Below are 20,697 nucleotides of genomic sequence, written 5' to 3' on the forward strand. Positions count from 1 at the left end.
TTTAATCCGTGAGACACAGACACAGAAGTGACGATCATGAAATGTCTACTCACAATTTCTAGAACAAGTGGCATGCAGGGAAGCATGGGTCTATCAAGAGGCAGAGGAGGGGGAAATGTGGGCAAGAGCCTTTACTGTTTGCTGGGAGAAGGAAAAGGCCAGGGGGCTAAGTGGTTCAGTTCGGATTGGCAAATTTGAATATTCTCAGTGGCCTCTGGGGCACGGGGTTGTCCCTAGATATCTGGTATCCAGCCCTGGGGTCATTAGGGCAAGTGGTTGGCAGTGGGGAATCTGAGAAGCCTACTGAGGAGGTGGCTGGGAGCCTGGGCTCTGCATTGGTTGGTTTGCATCTGAAAGAAGTTGTTGGCTGGCCCTGGAGCCCACAGTCCCCGGAGTCTGCAAGTCTCCCATGTCAGAACATCAAAATAAAGAAAATGAAAAGACGTGGTTATCACATCTAATTTAGCAGATAAGACATCTGAAGGTGAATGGATAGGCCAAGGCCCAAAGCCCCACAGCCCGTGTTTGGGTCCCAGAAGAGACTAGTTCAGCCTCAGGGGACTGGTTTGGCCCAGAGGCGGTGTTAGACTTGCTGGAGGGGGAGGAGAGGGGCCGAGGTCACCGCCGGGCCCACTCACAGGCTGCCTGGGAAGGTGAGGGCGCCGAGGGTCAAGGGCTCAGAACGGGGCTCACAGAGCAGGCGCTCGAGAACCAATGCTTAGTGAGTCCATTTGCCCCCCCTTCAGCTGCGGAGACTGCGAACCCATTCGGTGGCCGCCTGTCCCGCCCGCAGGGCCTGAGGTCGCGCAGCCTGAGGTGGACACCCCCGGGGGGTGCAGGCCGGCGGGGGGCGTGAAGGGCACTGACGAACGTCTTCCTGGGCAGCCCGCTCGCGCCGCCTCCTGTGCGGCCTGGCGGCTCCTGAGCCCCGCGCCCGCGCCCTGCGCAGTCCTGGGAGGGTGTGCGGGTGCCCGCAGCGCCCCCGCCAGGTAGGTAGCCCGGCTGGGGGGCGGGGGGGGGGCAGGCTGCGGGGGCGGGGCCGGGGGCGGGGCTGCTGCGGACCGGCTGGGCCCCGGGCTCCTCCTTGGGCTCCTCCTTGGCCGCAGGCGCCGCAGGACCCGGAGAGACGGACCACAGCAAACTTCCGCGGAATGGAAAGCCGCAGCTCTTGCCTGTTTGGGAGGACTGCCGGGGCCTCAGCCTCCACCGCCCGCCCGGCCCGTCCCCTCCCCAGCCTGCTTCTCAAACTGCCTCAGGGGTCCCAAGAACGCCCGGGGTTGGAGGGAGGGCAGCCGGTGTCCCAGGAGCTGGGCGTCACTGTCCCGTGACCTCCCTGCAGGTCACGGTATGGATCCATGGGGGCTCTCTGGTGACCGGCGCTGCCACCCCCAAGAGGGGTCAGCCCGGGGGCCCGCGGGCATGTGATAGTGGTCACAGGCCGTACCGCCCGGGTTCCTTGGCTTCCTCAGGCGAGGTGGCCGCCGGGGTTCCGTGGCTTCCTCAGGCGAGGTGGCCGCCCGGGGAGATGCCAGCCTGTGAGGGGAAGTGGGGAACGAGGGTCCAGAGCTTGAAAGCAGATTTCTCAGGCCAGGGGTTGGCTTGAGACCAAGGGCCCCTCCCCCATGCCATCCAGAGCACAGAAGGCTCCCCGGGGCTCACTCGGGGGCAGGGGCTCTACCAAAACCAGAATTACACAGAGAGCGTGGTCTCCTGGCCAGGAACTGTTGACTGCTGGTCTGGGGCCAGGACCCCGGCAAGGGACGGGGGCAAGGAGCAAGAGGCCTGGTAGCCACCGCCCAGCCCGGCACATCTACACCACCTGCTGGGTGTGACTCCTAAGCGTGCCCCACAACCAGTTTATGGGACTTGCTTAAGGTTACCCGGCTCAATTTTCCCAAAGCAAATATTTCCTTCTTGGGGACAAAGCTTTTGCTTTAAGTAGCCTTCTGGGCAGTCCTGATTTGTAGCATATTCTTGCCTTGGTGTCTGGTTTATACATCAAGCTCTATGATACTGGTTAGTATGACTCTGCGCCTGAGAGACTAAATACCTGAGACTTTCAGGTTTCGGACAGTATCAAGCCAGTGGGGGAGATCATGCCCCAAGTGCCTTCCAGTACCCTCCAGGTGCACGGAACTCCCTACACCAAGCACTAACATCATGCTTTCCTTCTGAGCATGTTTCCTGTGAGTCTCCTTCTTCCACTCCTCTTCACAGTGATTGACGTTAATGCCACAAAACCTTCCACAAAGGGAGGGTCTCATCATAATATTCCTTAATTTCTGCACTTTGGCACCTTCTGTTTTTTTATGACCAAAGCTAATAGGGCAGTGGACATCTTCACGTCCATAGCTTTTGTCCTTTGATTTCTTCCTTTGGGATTTATCTCCAGGAAGGATATTTGGGTGCTTGCTGGATGCCAGGATCATGCAATCTTGACACTCCAGGACAAAGCTCGTAAAAGTTTCCAGGCCAGATATGTGTCTGCAGTGCATGGTGTGTGTGTGTGTGTGTGTGTGTAATGGCAAAATAGTGCTTAGGGGAAACAGTGCCCTAGACTCTGGAAGGCCGCCCCGGCCCCACACAGTCAACTTGGAGCCATGAATTGAACAGTGAGAAAGAGCCAACCTGGCTGGCTCCCAAGACCCGGGCAAGCCTGCCTGGTGCAGGATGCTGTGCCTGGGACTTTGTAGTCAAGGATGTTTCTCAGGAACTGGTGGCTCCAGGGGCTGCTCACCTCCTCCCTGACACAGGCATTGTCTCCACTCTCCTTGTTAGCCATACAGGCACAACTGTAGACTTTTCAGCCAACTAGATGTTTACTAAATGTCCATGGCAAAAGCCTGAGTCCTGAAAAATAATTCATACCCCTCTGGAGACCTCTCCACCTCTTATGTAGTGCCACTGGCATAGCACTTTGTGAAATTGCTTGCCAATTTAAACTACGGCCAATAACTTGAGGCTACAGGTTTTATTACAACTTTACCAGCATTTGCAGACCATAATTTTTAAAATATCAACTTTATTGAGATGTAATTTACATACCATAAAATTTACCCTTTTAAGAAGTGTATAATTCAGTAGGTTTTAACACATCCACCAAGTTGTGCAACCATCACCACTATCTTATTCCAGGACATTTGCGTCACCCTAAAATGCAGCGCATACCTGTTAGCGGTTACTTCACATCCTGCCTCCCCCAGCCCCCAGCAACCACTGGTGTATTGTGGCAAATCTGTGGATTTGCCTATTTTAGACATTTCAAGCCATCTCTGTACCTGAAGTGGGGCTCAGACTCACCACCCCAAGATCAAGAGTCATGCTCCACCAACTGAGCCAGGCAGGGGCCCCCTAGACATTTCAAATAAATAGAATCCTACAATATGAATGAATGAATGAATAAATAAATAAATAGTCCTACCATATGTAGTTTTTGTGTTTGACCTCTTTCACCTAATATGATGCTTTCAAGGTTCATCCATGTTTTGGCATGTATCAGCACTGCCTTCTTTAATATGATTAAATAGTGCTTTGTGTGGATATAGTACAATTTGTTTATCCATTTATCAGTTGACAGTCCTTTGGGTTGTTTCTACCTCTTTGTTGTTTTTTTCTTAAGATTTTATTTGTTCATTCATGACAGACACAGAGAGAGGCAGAGACACAGGCAGAGGGAGAAGCAGGCTCCATGCAGGGAGCCCGACGTGGGACTCGATCCCGGGTCTCCAGGATCACACCCCAGGCTGAAGGCGGCGCTAAACTGCTGAGCCACTAGGGCTGCCCTGTTTCTACCTCTTTGGCTACTATGCATACTCCTACTATGAACATTCATGTACAAGGGTTTTTTTAAAAAAATATTTTTATTTATTTGAGAGAGAGAGAGAGAGTGAGCTCACGAACAGGGGGGAGGGGTAGAGGGAGAGGGAACAGAGACTCCTTGCTGAGCAGAGAGCCTGATGCAGGACTCAATCCCAGGACCCTGGGATCATGACCTGAGCAAATGGCAGATGCTTAGGTGACTGAGCCACCCAGGCACCCCATGTACAAGTTTTTACACCAAGTATATGTTTTATTTTCTCTTGGTTATATATCTAGGAGTGGCATTGCCAGGTCTTATAGTAACACTGTTTAATTATTTGAGGAAGTGCCCGTTTTCCAAGTGACTGCACCATTTTATTTTTATTTTTTTTAAGATTTTATGTATTTATTCATGAGAGACACAGAGAGAGAGGCAGAGGGAGAAGCAGGCTCCATGCAGGGAGCCCGATGTGGGACTTGATCCCGGGTCTCCAGGATCACGCCCTGGGCTGAAGGCGGCGCTAAACTGCTGAGCCACTTGGGCTCCCCTGTATGAGGATTTCAATTACTCCTCATCCTTGCCAACACTCAATTAGCTCTCATTTTGATTATGGTCATCCTAGTGGGTGTAAAGTGGTATTTCATTGTGGTTTTGATTTGCATTTCCCTAATGACTTACAATGTTGAACATCTTTTTATGTGATTATTGGCCATTTTTATATCTTCTTTGGATAAATGTCTATTAAAATCTTTTGCCCATTTTTAAATTGGATCGTCTTTTTATTGTTGAGTTGGAAGAGCTTTTCATATATTCTAGATATAAGTCCCTTATCAGATAAATATGATTTGCAAATCTTTTTTCCCATTTTGTGGGTTGTCTTTTCACTTTGTTATGGTATCCTTTACAACACAAAAGATTTCCTTTTGATGACATCTGATATATTTTCTCTTTTGTTGCTTGTAGTTTTGGAGTAATATCTAAGAAGTGATTGCTAACCTAAAGTCATTGAGATTTACCTCTATGATATTTTTAAGATTTTATTTATTCATGAGAGTCACAGAGAGAGAGGCAGAGACATAGGCCAAGCGATAAGTAGGCTCCCTGTGGGGAACCCAATGTGGGACTTGATCCTAGGACCTAGGGATCACGCCCTGAGCCGAAGGCAGAATTCTACCGCTAAGCCACCCAGGTGCCCCTACTTCTATGATTTCCTCAAAGAATGTTATAGTTTTAGCTCTTACATTTAGGTCTGTGATTCATTTGAAGTTAATTCTGTATGAGTGGGGATTCTTTGCATGTGGTTATCCAACTGTTCCTGAGCCATTTGTTTAAAAAAAAACTTTCCTTATTGAATTGTCTTGGGGCGGGGGGTGGATCCCTGGGTGGCTCAGCGGTTTAGCGCCTGCCTTTGGCCTGGGCGCGATCCTGGAGTCCTGGGATCGAATCCCACATCTGGCTCCCGACATGGAGCCTGCTTCTCCGTCCTCCTGTGTCTCTGCCTCTCTCTCTCTGTCTATCATAAATAAATAAATCTTTAAAAAAAAAAAAAAGATGAATTGTCTTGGGTATCCCTGGGTGGCTGGGCAGTTTAGCACCTGCCTTTGGCCCAGGGCGCCATCCTGGAGTTCCGGGATCGAGTCCCGCGTGGGGCTCCCGGCATGGAGCCTGCTTCTCTCTCTATCATGAATAAAAAAAAAAAAAAGAATTGTCTTGGTGCCCTTACTGAAAATCATTGACCATAAATGCTAAGAGTCTATTTCTGGACTCAGTTCTATTCCATTAATTTATACGTCTATCCTTATGCCAGTGCCACACTATCCTGATTACTGTAGTTTTGTAGTAAGTTTCGAAACAGGGAGCTGGGAGTCCTCCAACTTTGTTCTTCTCTCTTGAGATTGTTGCATTACTTTGCGAGGCTTATCATAACAAAGGACTACAATCTGGGATGCTTAAACAACAAAAATTAATTATTGCACAGGTTTAGATGCTAGAAGTCTGAAATCAAGGTGATAGCAGGGTTGATTTCATCTGAGTACTGTGAGAGAGAAAATCCATGCCTCTTTCTGGGAGCCTCAGGCATTTATTGGCTTATGGATGGCATTCTCCCTCTGTCTTCACATTGTCTTCCCTCTGTACCATCCGTCTCTGTGTCTGAATTGCCCCTTTTTACAAGGCCACTAGTCATATTGGACTAGAGCCCATTCTAATGATTACCTTTGTAATCATCTTAACTTGACTACCTCTTTAAAGGTCCTGTCTTTAAATAAGATCACATTCTGAAGTACTGAGGGTTATGACTGCACATATCTTTTGGGGGGATTACAAATCAATCCCTAACCATTGTTCTGGCTATTCTGGGTCCCTTGCATTTCCATATGAATTCTGATCAACTTGTCAATTTCTGCAAAAAAAAAAAGTGTCTGAGATTTTGATAGGGATTATGCTGACTCTATAGATGAGTTAGGAAGTATTACTATCTCAACAAGAAGCTTTTCAACCCATGAACATAGAATGTCTTTCCATTTACATAGATCCTCTTTAATTTCTCTCAATTATGTTTTTGACTTTTTAATGTACAAGGCTTGTACTTTGTTAAAGAAATAGATTCCTAAGTATTTTATTTTTGATGCTATTGTAAATGAAATTGTTTTCTGCACATCATCTTCATATTGTTCATTGCTGGTGTATGGAAACACAACTGATTTTTGTCTCTTGTGCTTGTAGACTATTTTTAAGAGGCTTGTACCTTTAGCTATTGTGGCCTTTAGTTTAGTCCTTTAATCTTTACTGCTGATTAACATTCCCCCCTTGGGTATACACTCATTGTGTTTACTCATCTGTGGGTTTTCTATTCCTGTTTTCACAAAGATTAACAAGGAGGCTTGTAGCCATGAAACTAACTTCAATAGCTAATGTTTCCAGAGTGCTTACTGAGTGTCAGCATCCTTGTATTTGCTACTTTGGTCTTCATAATCCTGATTAGATCTAAATTCTGCAGTCATCATGAAGTCTCTTGAGTCCTTTATGCTTTTTTCTAGAGCCACCAGTAGCTTTATAATAGTGCTTCTGAATTGGCTTTCTGACATTGAATTGTAATCCAGATTTTGTAACTCTGTGGGAGAGAGGACTGTTTCTGATTCTTTCTTTTGAGGTGAGGTTTTCCTTCTAGTCATTTTGCTCAGTGCAGAGTTGTCAAAAACAAGTTGTATTGGGAAAAGGAGAAAAAGAGAGAAGAGAAAGAAGAAAAGAAAAAGAAAAGGAGAAAAAAAGAGGGAAAAAAGAGAAGAAAAGAAAAAAGGGGGGGGAAGCAAACAGAAATCAAAAAACAAAAAAGAAGGGGGAGTATCCTCTGATTCTGTATACTGTAAATCCCTCGACTTCCCCTGGAACTTTCCAGTGCTGCTTGGTCAATAATTTGTTTTTCCCCTGCTGGTCTTCTGGGGGAGGGCCTGCTGTGCTGATTTTCAGGTGTTAGCACTTGGGGGAGCTGCTCAGCCCGCTGCCTGGTGCAGGGCTCAGTGAAAGATGTTTAACCTGTTTATCCGGTGAGGCCACTGTGAGGTTCAGTGGGGGCTGTTTATCCTGTGAGGCCCCAGGAGGAACAGCAACAGAGGCGGCGGCCAGCTCTGGAGCCCTGGAGTCAGCTCCCGCAGTGGCTACAGAGCTCTCAGTCCGCAGGAGCCTGGATGCTCCAGGGGCGGGGCCGCTGATCTGCTCAGCTCGGCCGGCGGCAGGAGCGTCCTTGCTGTCCTGGGCCCTCCCGCCCCCGCCTGTCCCGGGGGGAGGCCGGATCCTTGGCTGTGTCCCCGGCGCCCTGGGCTCCCGGGCCTGCGCTGTTGGAATCGCGCTCCGGGCCGCGCAGCCCGCTCCGCGGAGCCGCCGACCGAGCCCTTCCGAGCTGCCCCCGGCCCGCGGGGCTCGCTGCTGCCCTTTAGGGAGCTCGGCTGCGGGGTGTGGCACGCTCTCCCCGGGGCGCAGGTGTTCTGTTAGTGTACCTGGGAGCCTGGGGGCATCCCCGCCCCTCCTGGGATCCTGCTCCAACTCCCTGCGAGCGCCTTTCTGCCGGGGAAGATTGGTGAAGCTCCTGCTTCTCCAGGACAGGGCTTTCTTGTCCTGGGGACACTCGCCCCGGCCTTAGCCCAGCTTCTCGGGAGCTCCTCCCCCTTGGATGCCTTTTGTTTCTTTATTTCTTTTTTCCCCTGTCTTCCTACCTTGATAGAAGCATGAACTCTTCTCACTGTAGCATTCCAGCTGTTGTCTCTTTAAATCTCAGGCCGAATTCGTAGGTTTTCAGGATGATTTGAAGGTTATCTAGGTAATTTGGTGGGGGCAGGTGACTTGGGGACCCTACTCTTCTGCCATCTTGCCCCGCCTCTGGTCTTCATAATCCTAGAGACAGGTTATTGTCATTCCTCTTTCATGAATTAAGAAACAAACACAGAGAGTTCAAGTAATGGGCCCAGGTCATGCACCTAGTGAGTGGCAGAGGTGGGATTTGAACCCAGAGAATGTGCCCTTAAACCTGTAACATGGAAACCCAACATTTCACTTTAAAGACAACATTTTAGGGATCCCTGGGTGGCTCAGCGGTTGAGCATCTGCCTTAGGCTCAAGGCGTGATCCTGGAGTCCCAGATGGAGTCCCAGATTGGGCTCTTTGTGGGAAGCCTTCTTCTCCCTCTGCCTAAATCTCTGCTTCTCTCTCTCTCTCTCTCTCTTTCTCTCTTTCTCTCTCTGTCTTTCATCAATAAATAAATAAAGCCTTAAAAAAATAAAATAAAGGCAACATTTTAACTTCCCCTATGGGCCCTGCTACATTACCTGGCCACACTTGGCTCTGTTCCCAGGGCCAGGCATATTCGTCTGCTCATGGTTGTAAGTAGGGGGGTGGGTAGCGATGAGGCTGTGCTGAGAGGAATTCAATATCCCCACAGGTCCATGGTTTGCTGGAAAAGATGGGACAGATGAGCCCAGAGGATATATTGGCCATATTAAGACACTACTTGGCCAATCTGGTAAGTCAAAAGGGAGGAAGAGGTAGTCCAGTGGGTATCCTATCCAGAATAGTAGGGCACCCTCCTCTTCCTCCTGCCCTCCATCCCCCACAGCAACCCCCACACTGCCAAACCCCTTGGTCCAACTGCTGACTTGTAATTTCACCTAGAAATCCACTTGGACGTGAGTCAGTGTGCTTCTCAAAGGAAGATCATCATCATCATTATCACCGTAGGCTGCAGCTTGTTGAGCCCATACTATGTGCCAGAGACTGTGCTGTGCTGAGTGGTAGGACAGGCAGTCATCCCCATCAATCCTCATTACAGCCCTGTAAAATAGAAACTTTCATTATCCCCATTTTACAGATGAAGAAACTGAGACTCAAGGTCCATGATAAACAAAGGGCAGAGGCAGCTTCAGCTGTTAAGATCATCCTTTCATATGTGGAGCCATTTGGACCTGAAGTCCAGTCCCAAACCTGGTTCCTTGTCCACGGTTAGCCTAACCCCTTTGAGCCTATTTCTTCATCTATAAATGAGGATATAGGGCAGCCCCGGTGGCGCAGCAGTTTAGCGCCACCTGCAGCCCAGGGTGTGATCTTGGAGACTCTGGATCGAGTCCCACATCAGGCTCTCTGCATGGAGCCTGCTTCTCCCTCTGCCTGTGTCTCTGCCTCTCTCTCTCTCTCTGTGTGTGTGTGTCTCTATGAATAAATAAATAAAATATTTAAAAGAAAATAAAAATATAAATGAGGATATATACTTCCCACCCAAGGAAACTGGATGCTGTATTTGAAAAGTCTACCAGGAAGCTAGTATTTAGAAGGTACTCAAGCTATGAATATTTCCTTCCTTCTTTGGAACCTCCAGAGTCCTTCCCATTTATCAACCTCATCACTGTTCTCTGGAGCTCTGGGGAGCCCCCAGGATTTGTTCTTTCACTAACTTCCTGCTTAACTTCTACTGGGCAATCAATCGCTTGAGACCAGAACCCTTAGCTAGGAACTTCAGGTAGACTGCCACACAACCCTGCCAGGCAGGAATTGACTTCCAGGGAGGCTCAGCAACCTATCTGAGGTTACATAGCCAAGCAGCAATCACAGCTTGCATTGACTCCAGATCTGAACTTATTCTGCCCACTCTCTAGAACCCCCAAGGGAGGCAGGGGCCCCTGACACATGAGTCCTGGAGTATGAAAGAGGCCATGCTGGGGGTGCTTGGTGGCTCAGTGGTTGGGCATCTGCCTTTGGCTCAGGGCATCATCCCGCATCCTGAAATCGAGTCCTGCTTCGGGCTGTCCCCCAGGGAGCCTGCTTCTCCCTCTCCCTGTGTCTCTGCCTCTCTCTGTGTCTCTCATGATTAAATAAATAAAACATGAAAGAAAGAAAGAAAGAAAGAAAGAAAGAAAGAAAGAAAGAAAGAAAGAAAGAAAGAAAGAAAGAAAGAAAGAAAGAAAAGAAAGAAGGAAGGAAGGAAGGAAGGAAGGAAGGAAGGAAGGAAGGAAGGAAAGAAAGAAAGAAAGAAAGAAAGAAAGAAAGAAAGAAAGAAAGAAAGAAGAAAGAAAGAAAGAAAGGCCATGCTGGAGGGTGTGGGACTTCTTGAGAGGGTCTTCTGGGGCTATGGGACCCAAGCAGGCCCGACCCTGGCCTCCTGCCCCAGGATGTGCCCCCTGAGCTGATGCCCAGCATCACAGATGAATACCTAGGCAGCAGTTCTGATGCAGAAGCCAGACGCGACGACTTCCAGGAACTTCTGGCTGACATTATCATGAACTTGCCTGCCTTGAATTTCTCTAGAAGCTTCTAAGGTGAGCCTATCCCCGTTCACCTGCCCCACCCTTTCCATTTCAGCCCAAGAGCTGGGTTATCACAGGAGACATGGCCTGACACCCTGTTGCTACCCCCACTCCCCACTTCCTCTCTGGGATGCAGTGTCACCTTAAGGAGAGGTGACTCTGGCAGGTCACTCCGCAGGTGAGTAAACCAAGGCTCAGAAAGGTGCAGTGACTTGTCAAATGTCACCCAGCAGGACCCATCACCAATTCTGAAGAATTTATTGGACTCATGAGTGATATTTCCCATGTTCAGCACTTCTCCTGGGAGAAAAGTATTGCTTCCTCCACACCTGGTAGCTAGTCCCTGACACAGCCCTAGAACAGCTCCAAGCTCCTAGCTTTGTGACCTTGGGCAAGATACCTAGCCCTTCTGTGCCTCAGTTTCCTCATTTGTAAAATGGCGACAGTAACAACCTAATTTGTATGTTCTCAGAAGGATAAAATGAACGATTACACATAAAGCGCATGAAGGGCAGCCCGAGTGGCTCAGCGGTTTAGCGCTGCCTTCAGCCCAGGGCGTGATCCTGGAGTCCGGGGATCGAGTCCCACGTTGGGCTCCCTGCATGGAGCCTGCTTCTCCCTCTGCCTGTCTCTGCCTCTCTCTCTTTGTGTCTCTCATGAATAAATAAATAAAATCTTTTAATTTTTTTTTAAATAAAAAATAAAGCGCATGGAATGGTGGGTGACAGCCAGCAAATGCTCAGTAAATGCTTGCTTATAATGATGTTGTCATCGGTGTTGGTACTGATATTGGTATAACTACAAGCTGGTCCTGCCAAAGGCAGGACCTGGTCAGGCTGAGGGTACCTAACTCCGATGCAGCTCTCTCGCCACAGATTCTGAAGTCCCCGCCTTTTTTTTTTTTTTATGAGTTCCAGCATTGACCCAGTTCCTTTGTGAAGATCAAGCCAGCGTGGGTGAGGGCTGACCATGGGGCTGAGGTTGCCTTCATATTTGGGGGTCACTTCCTCATGGATGAGAGCTCCCTGCAGGGTAAGGACAGGCAAACATGCAATCCCCAGGGCTGCAACAGGCTAGGGTGGGGCTTGTAGGCACACAGGTCTCCAGTCAGCACAGGGGACCCTTGAGTTCTCTCCAGGACCCACGTGACCCTGATCCAGGTCTGTTCCTCCAATAGCCTTTCCAGAAGCTACAGAGGAAGAGAAGCAGCTGAGCCTCACCATGATGGCTCAGTGGACTCAATTTGCCCGGACAGGGTGAGTAAGCAGGCAGGCACACCTGCCTTTGGGCCTATACTACTACTCAGATCTTCTAGGGGATAACGCAAGAGGCCTTGACCTTCATTCATTCCTCCCATCCAGGGACCCCAATGGTGAGGGGCTGCCTCCTTGGCCCTCATTCAATCAGTTGGGGCAACACCTGGAAATCAGCCTGACGCCACGAGTTGGCCAGAAGCGAAGAGAAGCCCAAATGCGGTTTTGGACAGAGACATTTCCCGCCAAGATCTGGCTGCAGCAGATGCAGAAGGGCAGGAAGGGGCAGGATGAGCTCTGAGGGGTGGCAGAGACACAGCTTCTTCTGCTAAGAAACTTTAATTTAAACCAAGATGATGTATAGACATGTCCCTTAAGGAAGCAGCCCCTCCATGACTGGCATTGTGCTCTGTCGAAATGCCACCTGCTACCTACTTCAGGGACCTTTGTACAAACTCCCTTTTCCTGAAGTGCCTTTCCTCCTTGCTTTGTGGCTGGTTCTAGCTCCCCAGAAGACCCCCCACTCCTCCAAGCAGCCTTCCCTGCCTTCTCTGAGCCTGAGTCTGTGTCCATTACAGCATAGCCCATGCCAGGCTAGCATTGTCTGTGTCTGTGTCTCTTTCACCTCTCTGAGAGTGGAAGTCAGCCTGACCCCACTCCGCGTCTCACCCAGAAGGTTTGGGCAGGACCTGGAGTCAGGGATGCTTGATGAGCAGTAAAAGGTAGAGAGTATGTGAATGGTGGCTGTTGGATGTGAACCCAGGATCTTCAGCCACCAAAGCTATGCTCAGCCCTGCACAGAAGTCCTCATTGGTGGAAGGGTGAATGGTCAAGTCAGTCTTGGGGTAGAGGGAAGTCCTGAGACCTTGGGGGATCTAGCCTAGAACATATTTTAGCCCCCAAAGCAGCAATTGCCCCCAAAAGCCTGACTCAGACTGAGGAAGGTCCCTTTCTCCATGTTGCCCAGACACAAGACAGAACAGAATCCAGCCAGGCCAGAGCCCTGCCTCTTAGGATATGAGATGTGAATTTCCCAGCTCTGGTGCTGCAACCCTTTATGGCCTGGCTCAGCTCCTCCCTCCCCTTCCAGCTCCTCCTTCCCCTCCCCAGCTTCTAGGGGAGCTCAGCACAGCCCCCACAGTATCTACCAGGACACAGGAGAACAGGTTGGGGAGGGTGTCTGGACTATTGCATCAGTCAGGCTGTTGTCCCATAGAAAAGAAGAGGCCTACCCACTCAGGCTACGACAGGTAAAAAGGAACCAGAGGTTTTTGAGTGGGAGCAAACATTTCTTTTTTTGAGGATCAGTGCACCATTCCCTTGAAATATCTAGATTTTATTTTATTTATTTTTTTTAATATCTAGATTTTAATACATATCACAAGGACTTGACCTGCCACCACTCTCTCCTTCTACAGGTCCAATCCCACGTATATCCTTTCTCAGTCAGACTAAGTTCCTGTCTGCTGAGGGTTACATGAAAAGCACTTGTAATTGGGATCAGAGCTGTTCAGGGAGATCCATTTTGGGGATATAGGGGGAGACACATAAAGCCAAAGGGGCTCAAGTCATGCCACTTGCCTGCTCAAAAGCTCCCTGTGACTCCCTGCCACCCGTAGGGCAAGTCCAAGTTCTTCCCCTGGCATTGAAGGCCTCCCATCCCATCCCCTTCTCTCCATGGGGGCAGTTTGGCCCCACAAGCGAGGAGAGAGCCTGACAAATCAACAAACCCAATCAGAGCCCTCCCCTGGGGACACAGAGGGCTGTAGGGGCACAGAGGTAGAGGCCAGCCCTGCAGGGGGACATGGAAAAGAGGGACATCTAAGCTGAAAAAGGAGAGCAGAGATTATTCCAGTGTGCAGGCCAGAGCAGTGGACCCGAACAACAGGGAGCAGCAGGACAGAATGTTCCTGGCAGAGGGAAGAGCAGGCACGAAGGCCTGGAGGTTGAAACCTACTGAGGAAAGAGTTCTAAAGGCTGGAGAGGGGACCCCTGGGTGGCTCAGCAGTTTAACGCTTGCCTTCCACCCAGGGCGTGATCAAGGCCTGGGATCGAGTCCCATATAGGGCTCCCCACAGGCAGCCTGCTTCTCCCCCTCTGCCTGTGTCTCTGCCTCTCTCTCTTTCTCTCTCTCTCTCATGAATAAATAAATAAAGTCTTCTTAAAAATAAAAATAAAAAAATAACGGCTGGAGAGGTCAGCAAAGACCAGACTCTGAGGAGCCTTGTGGACTGCAAGGGTGTGGACTGCACTTGAGGCCAATGAAGGGCCTTGGAACGGTGTTAACCAGAGGGTAACAGGAACCGGTTGGAGGCGGTAGTGAGAGCGGGGACTGGAAGAGCAAGGAGGGGACCAGTGTGGGCCTCCAGTTAGGTGGAAGGCACTGGTTGGCTCTAGATTTAGAGTAGACGGATAGACCTGCTGACTGATGGACACAGAAGTAAGGGGAAGGAAGACTCTCCAGGGGCCGCCTGGAAGCCAGCAGGCCCAGGCTGGGATTCAAGGATCCTGATTTGACCATGTAGGATGTATAAAGAGGCCTCCTCTCCAGGCCTGAGGGAGCAGCACACTTGGGAGTCATGGGTGGGAGGGACCATTCCCAGCTTTGGTGTCACCATCACCAGAGGGCTCTGGAAGGTGGGCCTTGGACCATTCTCTCCTTCCCTCTCCTCTCTCAAGTCCCAGCTTCTACGGTTTTTTCCACACGGGAAAGGAGGGGTGGCCTGGCACCACACCAGGGGCTCAGGGGTGGAGGTGGGGGGAGGCGCTCATACAAGGTGGCTGCTGCTGGTATTTCAATCCTTTTTATTCTCTCTTCCCTGGGCCGTCGATCATCGAACCCCCCTCCCCTGCTTGCCAGAGCGTCCTTAACCAAATAACGGCCCTGCCCTGAGGATTCAGCAGCTACACAGAGCTGAGGGGAGCAAGGCAGGGGGCACCCACAAACTCAGGCCAGGTCCTGCAGGGAAGGAACTGGTGGGCCCAAGAAGCCTCCTTGGGCTGGGGTCATAGGAAGGGCCACATGAGCTATGTGCGTGTGCACCAGGGGTTACTGCAGGATCACCTGGACAAGGTACTGGCAGATGCTCCCAGGAGACACAGACAAGTGTGTACATACCCAGTGCCAAACTTAGTTACTCACAGGCACAGGCAGTCACACACACACACACACACACACACGTATCTATACACTTACCCTAATATGGCTCCAATTCAGTTATGCAATTTACTAAATTTGTATCTTTGTACAAGTTATTTAGCTTCTTTGTTTCTTAATTTTTCCATCTACGAAATGGGGGCAATGATCATGTCCCTTTTCATAGATCTGCTGTGAGCATTGAATGATAATTAGCTGTAAAGTGCCCAGAAGAATGCCTGACACACAGCAAATGCTCAGTAAATGCTCTCTGGCACAGATCCAGACACAGCCTCAAATCATACCATCCTTTGAATCATATGGCTCCCTTGACTACAATTTTGGCCGGGCCCAGGGCACAGAGCAATCAGCTGGTCAGGACTCACGAGGAAACTTGCTAACTTCTCCTCTGTGTCAGGTTTAGTGGCATCCATCCTCTCCCTCAGGCCTCTGGACAGTCCCCTGTAGTCCTCAATGGTCCTTTAGGGTCCTGAGTGGATCCTCATTTTACAGATGAAGAAACTGAGAATCAGAAGAGAGAGTACCTTGTCTAAGGCCACACAATGACAGAGCCAGACTCATACCTAAGTCCACTGGCCTCTAAGTTATCCTTCCCTCTCCAGAATGTGCCCTCATGTCTAGAACGAGCTTTGTCTAAAGTCATCACCCGGGATGCCTGGGTGGCTCAGTGGTTGGGCGTCTGCCTTCAGTTCAGTGTGTGATCCTGGTCCAGGGATCAAGACCCATGTCGGGCTCCCTGTGAGGGGCCTGCTTCTCCCTCTGCCTATGTCTCTGCCTCTCTTTCTGTGTCTCTCATGAATAAATAAATAAAATCTTTAAAAAATAAAAAAATAAATAAAGTCATCACCCAAAGGCTGGGAGGAATCTGACTCAGTGTGATTGGCCAAGCCCCTGTCAGGCTCTCTGTGACCCTCGTACGAAACAGGAGTGAAGCTCCTGGCCCTTTCTAGCCTCACAGAGCTTCACCCCAAGTCAGTCCTCAGGAGTCCTCAGGACCTCATTCCTGCAGGGTACCCCTAGACCCCCATGGGGCCAGCTGAAGGCACTCCTGCGTCTCAGGCTGGGCATGGAGAGTGGCCCTGTAAATGCCATGGCCAGAGTTTTGGGAATGGGATAGCATTGCAGGCAGCAGCAAGAGGGCCTGAAGGTATCCCTGACCTTTGAAGTCAGGGATGGGACGGTACTATGTTAGGGCGACCTGAAAAATACAGGTGGGCAGTGGGAATTCCTCGATCTTCTCCCAACTGGACCAGGCATTCAGTGATAGCAGGCTCAGGTCCAAGCTTCTCAATAAAGCAATTGAAGAAAAAGGGAAAGCTGATATGAAACAGACTGATAAAACCAATATTTTGGCCAGGATTTGGATCAACCAGAACTCCCATGCATTGCTGGTAGGAGTGAAACTGGTACGACCTCTTTGGAAACTGCTTGGCATTATCTCTCGAGTTGAGAGCCACAACACTGTGACTCAGCAATTCCACATCCCTCCACGAATTCCGCTTGGTAGACATATACTGAATGAATGTGTCCGTATGTTCACCACGGGAGACATGTCGTGGTGTAGTCACAGGATGAAATCCTCAGCAACAATGAAATTGAGGAGAGCACTTGACGAGATCAGCACTGGGAATTATACTATATGTTGGCAAATTGAATTTAAAGCAAACAAACAGGGGATCCCTGGGTGGCGCAGCAGTTTGGTGCCTGCCTTTGGCCCAGGGCGCGATCCTGGAGACCAGGGATCGAATCCCACGTCGGGCTCCCGGTGCATGGAGCCTGCTTCTCCCTCTGCCTGTGTCTCTGCCTCTCTCTCTCTCTGTGTGTGTGTGACTATCATAAATAAATAAAAATAAATTAAATAAATAAATAAACAAACAAAAACCAACGAGATCGAACCATCCGCGGCTACACAGGACACCGTGGATGCGTCTCACTGACATGATGTGGACTGAAAGTAGCCTGACGCAAGAGAGCATGTGCTGTCGGCTACACTCGCCTACCCCCACCCCTGGCCCGTAGGCTTCCTCGGTGCTGTTCACCTTTGAGTCCTTGCTAGCCAGAAGGTCCTGGAGATTTCTTAATGGTGCCATCCTGATGGACACACACTCCCCCTGGGTCTGCAGCTACTACCTTTGATGCTGTTTGGAATAGAGAAGGGTACCCCTCCCCCCTGCCCTTTGATAGACCCTGGTGAGGGTCATCGCTGACCTGCTTGAGCACAGGATCTCAGAACAGTAAAATGATTCTTCCACCTGGGAAGGTACCCTTTCCTGCCTCCTATGGGTGGGAAGTCACGTCAGAACCCTGGCGGGACAGTAACTTCTTGCAAGATACATCCACGAAGGCAAAAGAAACAAAAGCAAAAATGAACTATTGACTTCATCAAGATAAGAAGCTTTTGCACAGCAAAGGATACAGTCAACAAAACTCAAAGCCAACCTACAGAATGGGAGAAGATATTTGCAAATGACCTATCAGATAAAGGGCTAGTTTCCAAGATCTGTAAAGAACTTATTAAACTCAACAGCAAAGAAACAAACAATCCGGGGATCCCTGGGTGGCGCAGCGGTTTGGCGCCTGCCTTTGGCCCAGGGCGCGATCCTGGAGACCCGGGATCAAATCCCACATCGGGCTCCCGGTGCATGGAGCCTGCTTCTCCCTCTGCCTATGTTTCTGCCTCTCTCTCTCTCTCTCTGTGACTATCATAAATAAATAAAAATTAAAAAAAAAAAAGAAACAAACAATCCAATCATGAAATGGGCAAAAGACATGAAGAGAAATCTCACAGAGGAAGACATAGACATGGCCAACACGCACATGAGAAAATGCTCTGCATCACTTGCCTTTAGGGAAATACAAATCAAAACCACAATGACATACCACCTCACACCAGTGAGAATGGGGAAAATTAACAAGGCAGGAAACCACAAATGTTGGAGAGGATGCGGAGAAAAGGGAACCCTCTTACACTGTTGGTGGGAATGTGAACTGGTGTAGCCACTCTGGGAAACTGTGTGGATGTTCCTCAAAGAGTTAAAAATAGACCTGCCCTACGACCCAGCAATTGCACTGTTGGGGATTTACCCCAAAGATTCAGATGCAATGAAACGCCGGGACACCTGCACCCCGATGTTGATAGCAGCAATGTCCACAATAGCCAAACTGTGGAAGGAGCCTCGGTGTCCATCGAAAGATGATGGATAAAGAAGATGTGGTTTATGTATACAATGGAATATTCCTCAGCCATTAGAGATGACAAATACCCACCATTTGCTTCGACGTGGATGGAACTGGAGGGTATTATGCTGAGTGAAGTAAGTCAATCGGAGAAGGACAAACATTATATGGTCTCATTCATTTGGGGAATATAAATAATAGTGAAAGGGAATATAAGGGAAGGGAGAAGAAATGTGTGGGAAGTATCAGAGAGGGAGACAGAACATAAAGACTCCTAACTCTGGGAAACGAATTAGGGGTGGTGGAAGGGGAGGAGGGAGGGGGGTGGGGTGAATGGGTGACGGGCACTGAGGGGGGCACTTGACGGGATGAGCACTGGGTGTTATTCTGTATGTTGGTAAATTGAACACCAATAAAAAATAAATTTATTTAAAAAAAAAAACAAAAAACAGAACCCTGGCGGGTCCAGAACCGTGACCTCTACCTTCCCCCCAGGCCCAACTGCAGGCCAGCTCCAAGCAAGGCTCCTCTCTGCACAGGGTGGAGACTGTGACTTCACCCTGTGATCTGGCCTCTAAGAACATTCCACCTCACTTGTCAGACAGGTCTGTTTGTGTGGAAAGCCCAATAATGGACCAGATGGGGCTTCGGTCTTCCCTTCAAAAAACAGGATGCTGCGTGACTCAGGACAGGAGCCACCTAGTGCTACATATCAGAATCACAGATTTTTAATCCTAAAATAGTGTAGCACCAAGGCCACCAAGCTGACCCAGCTACCCCCATTCGACGTCACCTGTGCCCCCAGTGAACATTGGAAGGAGCCTATGTGAGTCCTACACCCTACTGAGGTGCTTGGCCTGACCCAACCCCTCCCTATATGGACCAGATGAAAGGTTGTACCCTCCACAGGGAGAGGTAGCAAGAGTAGAGCCAGGTGTTGGCAGGACTAGACCTTAAGGCCCACACAGAACTGGCCAAGTTGTGAGGCACCAGGGTGGCTCAGCCAGTTAAGGGTCTGCCTTCAGCTCTGGTCATGATCTTGGGGTCCTAGGATCAAGCCCCATGTCAGCTCCTTGCTGAACAGGGAGTCTGCTTCTCCCTCTCCCTCTGTCCCTCCCACCCCCACTTGCGCACGCGCTCTCTCTCAAATAAATAAAATCTTTAAAGAAAGAAAAGAACCAGCCAAGTTGCTGCACAGCTGAGTGGAGGAGTCAATATGTGACTGGCCCCTGGTCTGGCAGGTGGACTCACAGTCCTGTCTGCCTTCTCTACCACTCCCTTCCCTTGTCCTTCATCCCCCAGCTTGGCCTTTGCTTTGAATGACACATGCTTAGTGCATTCAGGTAAACCAATCTCGTCAGATCCTAGGCAGAAGAAACAAGCAGCTCTGTCACCTCCCCTAAACAGGACTCCATACTCCTATTGATGTGGCCATAAAAAGACTCAATAGTGCTGCAATATTAGCATGTATACACTTTTCTACTCTGCTTTTTTCACTTAAAATATTGTCATAAGCAGTTTGTTATTTGAGTGTACAGTTATAATTTTTTGGTCTAGTCCTATGACACAAATGATGCTTCCAATACTCACTATGGTACATATGACGACAGATCATAAAAGTCCTTGTTTTATCTTTTTTAAGATTTATTTATTTATTTATCATGAGAGAGACAGACTGAGAGAGAGAGGCAGAGACACAGGCAGAGGGAGAAGCAGGCTTCTCTCAGAAAGTCTGATGTGGGACTTGATCCTGGATTCCAGGATCACGACCTGAGTCAAAGGCAGGCGCCCAACCACTGAGACACCCCCCTCTTTTTTTTAAGAAAAAGTCCTTGTTTTAATGAGTTTCTGAATCTTTTCTGAGTCAAAGCATGTGAACACAGCTGTTACACATTGTGCCAGATTACTTTCCCAAGGAAAGTATCAATTTATCCATCACCAACAGTACATGTGAATGTCCTTTTCACTGTATCTTTGAGAGAATTCGGTGCCATCATTTTTAATTTTTTGGGTAGAAGTTGTAACTCTCCGATTTAATTAACATTTTATGCTGTCTCAAAAAGTGGAGTATTTTCATAAGTGCTTACCTATAGTCTCTGGATAGCAAGGCTGGGATGAGTACCACTCCATGGCAGCTCTTGTTCAGGGGTGTAGAGTACTTTGCTGCATGCTCAGGTGCCCCAGAGTCTGGAGTGAGAACAGTAAAATATCACCACCTAGAGCAGGACTCTGAGGAGAGTCTCACTGTGTGACCTTGAGCAAGTTATATAACCTTTTGAGTTTCCATTGCCACATTTGTATCGTGTAGTAATAATAACACTTACCCTCTCCATTTTTTAGGAGAATGAGGTGAGATGGTCAATGTAAAGTGTTTGGCACAGTGCCAGGTTATAATAAAGGATCTGTAAGTCATAGCTGTTGGCTAGTCAATCATGACTGGACCCAGGCTTCAGGACAATCCAGGTAATGTGGTACAGGTTGAATTCAACTTGGTCTAATTCATATTTAGTCCAAGAGCTGGCT

At 49.2% G+C, this 20,697-nt stretch overlaps 1 pseudogene; it reads left to right on the forward strand.

Annotated features, from left to right (window-relative positions):
* The first annotated feature begins 8,753 nt into the window (after positions 1 to 8,753).
* LOC140626688 (carboxylesterase 3-like) lies at positions 8,754 to 13,084 on the forward strand (annotated as a pseudogene).
* Positions 13,085 to 20,697: the final 7,613 nt, after the last annotated feature.

The sequence above is a fragment of the Canis lupus genome, chromosome 3 (genome assembly GCF_048164855.1).
Source record: "Canis lupus baileyi chromosome 3, mCanLup2.hap1, whole genome shotgun sequence".
NCBI lineage: Eukaryota > Metazoa > Chordata > Mammalia > Carnivora > Canidae > Canis > Canis lupus.